The sequence below is a fragment of the Lactuca serriola genome, chromosome 3 (assembly GCF_051521515.1).
Source record: "Lactuca serriola cultivar US96UC23 chromosome 3, Lser_US96UC23_V15, whole genome shotgun sequence".
In the NCBI taxonomy this organism is placed as follows: Eukaryota; Viridiplantae; Streptophyta; class Magnoliopsida; order Asterales; family Asteraceae; genus Lactuca; species Lactuca serriola.
The window spans coordinates 198,526,936-198,533,426 of NC_136410.1; the positions used below are offsets into that span (position 1 = coordinate 198,526,936).

A 6,491-nucleotide genomic window follows, 5' to 3' on the forward strand; every position below is an offset into this window, starting at 1 on the left:
TTGGGGAGTATAGTGATGAACTTGGTTTGTAGTTTTGGTTCTAAGAGTTCCCGGTTTGAGTGGTTTTCTCTGGAAGTTGGGTCATACAGTTAAGGAGAGAAAGAAAGTTGTTGGATTTAAGTATTTTCAAATTATAGGGTTGTTTGTTGGCGGTGGTGGGTTTTCGAGTGGTCTCTCAAGGTTTCTCTATAAGATGCCTAGATTTCAAAATGGTTAGATGGAGCTTATGGAATATATTGGTGTTGTTTCATAGATCCTAACCAAGACGGATTTCGAGGACGAAATCCAGTTTAAGTGGGGGAGAGTTGTAATATCATGTTTCGAGAAGTTTCTTATTTTGGGATTGTTGGCAGTAAATGGATCAAGTAAAGGCCATGAGATTCAAGGGAATAGGGTTTAGACCCTATTGGATGTTGATAATATTGGTTATGTGATCCAAGCCCTTGGTTCATGTTTTGGAGTCAAAGGGTAAAAAGGGAAAAGTGATATTTTGGTCTGCTTCCATGAATTAAGGATTTTAATTTGGTATGTTTTAAGTTAAAAGTAATTAGATGGTATTGTGGGGCTCTTCATTACCTTTCTATGCATATAAAGAACTCTAAAAACGGATTTGAAACGAAGAAGTTATTGTTGTTTGCAGTTGAAGCGGGAATTGGGGTTTTTTGGGTTACATAGGGCGTAACAGGTTTTAATGAACTATGCAGGGCGTAATTTATGATTACACATGGAATAGTCCGGGCAGACCAAAACCCGATATCTTCGATTTTGATCCCTATTTAAGGGCTCTGACTTGTGGAAAACCCTCTCATTACCAACATCCATCACCTAAGATCATTTCTTGAGAAACCCTAGCCTCCTGTCACTTGTTTTTGAGATTTGACATCATTTACGATCTTATTTCTCCATTAGAAGGTTAAATGTTGAAGAGCAAGGTGGTGAAAAAGTGTATGGAAGAAGAGATCAAGTATAGATCCAACAAGATTACATCATTCCTGGACCATTTTGAGGAGCTTTTGATAGCAACAAACCGAGTGTGTGTTTTACCCGACTATCGATTGAGGTGAGGTTCTTCACTATACTCGTGGGTTGAAGGCTCCAATGTCGACCCACTAGATTATGTTTGTAGGAGGATAGTTGTATTTATGACACTTCCTGATATGCTTGTATGTGCTTGTTGTTTTTGTGACTCTTGCTGACATGATTGTATGCTTAGCTGTAAGGGATGAAACATACCCTTATCGGTTGAAAGATACCGAAGGAGTTGAAATAAACTAAGGGGATGAAATAGACCCAGTACCAGTGAAAGATACCTAAGGAGTTGAAATAGACTCATGGGGTGAAATAAACTCAATTTAGCTTTGTGTTGTTATGTATGTTTAGTATGTGGTATTTTGGGGAACTCACTAAGCTTCGTGCGTATGGTTTATGCTTAAAATATTTCAGGTACTTTTGGTTTCAAAAGGAAGGGCCCAAATTGGTACCACTGCATCCCCCGTATATTTATTACGCACTAAATGTTTATGAATTATTCTAATGTTTTGTCAGTACTTGGCTCTGGTCATGTTTTGGAATATAAAGGAATGGTTTGAACTCATTTAAAATTGAAATTTTTATTTGGTATTTTTGGGATGTTAATAATAACCTTATTTTGATTCCTCGTGGGAGGTTGGAAATTGATGAAGATGGAAAGAACACAATGTAAAGTTCCTCTATATAAGCTCACCAACAAAAAGCAACACTAATGTATGTTAGTACTTGTAAAATAAGTTCTTAATCAATCAAGAAGAAAACCGATTTTTTGTCTTAAAAAACTAAAGTTTTTCTTCACTAACTAGTTTAGAGAGAACCAAGTTTACCTATATGCATATCTATCTTTTTTCACGCATAAGAAGAGTTAAAAAAGATGCATTTCTCATGTATATATAATCTCACTTGTACCATAGACTCTCATGAACGCAAGCATATATCACATACGAGATATGGCAAGTCAAAGAATGGGGAGAAAACCTGCCATCACCCATAGAGTATGGCCTAAAGTGGTATGATAGTAGGGGAGGAGAGCCTTACACTCCACTTATTTCCCTACATGGTATATATATATATATATATATATATATATATATATATATATATATATTAAAAGATACACAAACTTAATTAAATCTTTTAACCATTAATTGACATAATTAAAACACACTTGAATTAATTCATATCATATTAATTAAATTAAGATACAATGTTATTGTCTCATGAAATGAAAAATACAAGAGTTATGATATTTTATCATAAATCATATTTACTGGATAAAATGTCCAATTGACATCTACTTGTTAATGACATGACCCTATGAGATCATAGGTTATTCGTAATATCGTTTTAAAATAATTCTTAAACATATAGATCTTTTCATCGCCAACTTTCACAAGATTCATTATAAATCGATAAAAAATAGTGGTGAACATCTAACAACGTTTCATTGCCCCCAATAACATGCGAATATATGCAATTCAACAACATTTGATTCCCAAAAATGCTCAAAGTTTCAATTGATTTATAAGGCAAGTTATCAGTTATCCATTTGTCACAAACATCATGTTGAACATGATATATGAATCGCAAGCAATTTCTTTTATTATTCAACTTTTAATAAGGCGCCTTAGATGTTTAACTGTCAACACATAAAATGAACAAATCTCATATTGACTACATACACCTCTTATGTAGTTTACATTATACCTAATAATTGCCTTTACGACTGTCTGGTAAAAAACGACATTTAACCATATCAAAAGATAACATTCCCTACACTCAAGTCCAAAATATGTATCTCAAGTCTAAGAATACAATGATATTACATTTATCAAGTATCACGCAGCGAAATATTAAGTGATCTTCAGATAAATCTTGTCCAATACTAGTTCTTCAACAAGTACTTATGAACTTGGTTGCAACACTTTGTCACTTTCATCTTAGTCGGATGCTCCAACGCATGCTCCAAAATGCCTGGTCACTTTGCCAAATGCCCGACAATATTGTGGACATATAACTATTTTGCAAATAAAGCATTCTCTTGAACGAGGAGATCATTCTCTTTATTGCCCTTCACTCACCGGGAGGATATTCTTTTTCCCATCAATCATTCACTCATCAGAAATGCATTCTCTCTCTGAATGTTCTAATAAAGTAGTCAAACCCTAATAGTAAATGGCTAGGATATGTTGTGGTGATTGCGGAAGAGACTTAAAGGGAAGGAGAGGGATGGTGAGAAAAGTTGTATGGGTAGGGCTTGTTTTGTTTATAATAAGTTATACATGATACATAAATCATTAAAAAGCTTTCAGAAAGTCTTGCATTTTGAATTGAATATGACTAATACACAAACCAAAAAACAAAGTAGAAAGATTGTTCTAGTGAAAGTAATAGATAAAAGACAACTTGCACATTATCCGACCAATGAACGGTTTATGTAATTTATTCTAGAAAGTATAAACTCTAGAGCTAGAAAAAGAAAAATTATCTAAATAAAGACCATCCTATATTTTTCTGTAGATAGTGTCACACATTTGTATGGCAAGTGCTTTTCGCCTACCAACATGGAAACACCATTCTCTTCTTTCCTCGCACTATGCTCTCTTCTTTCTGCAATTACGTACTGCTGCTTGATTTACAATGCAAAGTTATTCCATAAACTCCGGTGCTTCCTCCTCCCACTGCTGCCCGGAGATAATGCACCGCCAACTTACCCTGTCATTGGCTGCCTGATTTCTTTCTACAAGAACCGCCACCGTCTGCTGTCGTGGTACACGGATCTACTCTCTGCATCACCAACCCAGACGGTTGTGATACGCCGCCTTGGTGCTCGGAAAACCATCATTACGGCCAACCCAGAAAATGTTGAATACATGCTTAAAACAAATTTCATTAACTTCCCAAAAGGAAAGCCTTTCACTGATATTCTTAATGATTTTCTTGGGTGTGGGATTTTCAATGTCGATGGAGAGCTCTGGCACGCTCAGCGTAAGTTAGCAAGCCACCAATTCTCCTCCAAATCGTTGAAAGAGCATGTGGAAACCATCGTGAAGGAATCTGTAAAAATGAAGCTTTTTCCGTTACTAGATTCTCTGGCCGGCGGCAAGGCGGTGGACTTACAGGAGTTGTTGAGACGGCTGGGGTTTGATATAGTTTGTAGACTCTCATCAGGGTTTGATCCATGTTGTTTGGGAGATGAACATTGTTTCTCCGACGAAGTGGAAATCTTGAAAGCGTTTGACAAGGCGGGGGAGATAAGTGCAAAACGGGAGGCGACACCCATCTCCACCGCTTGGAAGTTAAAGAAAGTGTTGGGTGTTGGGTCCGAGAAAGTCTTAAAAGATTCCGTGAAAAAGATTCATGAATTCATAAGCAAAATAGTTGATGAACGAAAGAAAAACAAAACTGAATCTGAAAGTAAAGATTTATTAAGTAGAATGATAATGGATGGTGTGAGTGAAGACGTTATAAGGGATATGTTAATCAGTTTCATCATGGCCGGAAGAGACACGACGTCGGCGGCGATGACATGGCTTTTTTATGCACTTTCCCGGCATTCCCAGATAGAAGAAAAGCTTGTAAATGAAATAGGGTTTCAATTCAAAGAAGATGAATATGAAAACCTTAAAGAAATGAAGTATTTACAGGCTTGTCTTTGTGAAACCATGAGGCTATACCCGCCGGTTGCTTGGGACTCGAAGCACGCCGTCTATGACGACGTGTTGCCGGACGGGACTCCGGTGAAAGCCGGCGATAGGGTAACGTATTTTCCATACGGAATGGGAAGGATGGAGAAGATATGGGGGGTGGACCGGTTGGAGTTTAGACCGGACCGGTGGTTTGATTGTAAGCCGGATGAGAATGGAGGGACGTTGTATTTGAAGGAGGTATCGCCGTTCAAGTTCCCGGTTTTCCATGCCGGTCCAAGGGTTTGTATTGGGAAAGGGCTGGCTAATGTTCAGATGAGTTATGTGGTAGCTTCGATCGTGAAACGGTTCGAGATCAGACCGGTGGTTTCAGGGAAGGAGGCGGTGTATTTGCCGTTATTGACGGCGCATATGGACGGCGGGTTGAAGGTGTTCATACGGAGGAGACAGAACGGACTGGTGCCACCTGTCAAGATAGCAAGATAAAGAAGAATTTATTTGAAAGTACAAGTTAATACTAAATGTCTACATCCTACAACCTTTTTATTTATTGTCTATTTGTGTTTTTTTAATTTATCATGTATATGCCATCTTCTATAATAAAATAGAAAACAATAAAACGTATGTTTGTAATTTTTTGAAATGTTAAGCGTATTTTATGGCCATTTAATTGGATTATTTTTATGGAATTCTTTTAAATAATATAATAAAAATGATTCCCTCTATTGTCGAACTTTTGTTAAAATCCATGAACAAGTCAATACAAGCTAGTTCACAAATAATTATAAGACTACTCAGATGACTGAGAACAAGCACATGTGCACCACGTATTCCGTTTCACTAAACAAATACGATCGAGATGAAATAAGTTTACAATCAATAATATCTCACACGAGTATTGTCGACAACATTATGATTCAAGTAGTTCATTTATCCTACAAACATACTAATTGTCTACGGTAGAGCTAGATTCAAAGATCTTGTATACTTTATGTTCATAATGAAAGAAAACTCTGAGCTTTAAGATGCATTTATGAGACTACTATATATATAGTTATACGCAGTTCATTTTCTACGTCTGAAAAGCCACGATATATATAATTTTTTATGTTTAATTATTATTGAAAGGTAGTTATTATTATTTTTTATATAGTTATTATTGGAGCGTAAGAATTACTCGACAAATACAAACAAAACCGCTGTCTATCTTAGAAATTGTATACTTTAAATTCAAAAGAATCATTATTAAGCAGTAGCACTATTTGTACGTGGGCGATTCTTCTTCGACATCTCAAAAAACACGATGTATATTTCTTTTAATATTATTATATATATGACTGCAACGTAGGTATTAAGCACTATGGTCACGTCAGGAGAGAGGGGAGGGGGGGTTGTATGGCCAAGATTTCCTTACACGTAGATAAAAAGATAACATGATGTATATAAAATACGTAGGGGGCACATGCGTTATTAATTTTTCCACAATAATTGAGACTTAAACGGTAAAGAAAGACACGCATACCATTGCATGACCACATGGACTAATGGCCAACTAAAGCTAGCATGCAACTTCAAAGTTTTTAATTGGTAGCAACCTACAAGTACAACCATCCACTGCAAGTACAACCATCCACTATTGACATTTCAACTATATATGGCATGAAAAAAGGTTAACAAAAATATATCCGATCTCCAGTTACATGATTCCTGACAATGAGTTGATCTCCATATATATCTTACTAAGACCGTCCGTTATGGGCCTGTGAAGGGTTGTTACTGCTGACCTGACAGCTCTTTCACGGTGCCATAACCAGT

General features: G+C 36.5%; 1 pseudogene; it reads left to right on the forward strand.

Moving 5' to 3' along the window:
• Window positions 1-3,514: 3,514 nt before the first annotated feature.
• LOC145093498 (cytochrome P450 94B3 pseudogene) lies at window positions 3,515-5,319 on the forward strand (annotated as a pseudogene).
• Window positions 5,320-6,491: the final 1,172 nt, after the last annotated feature.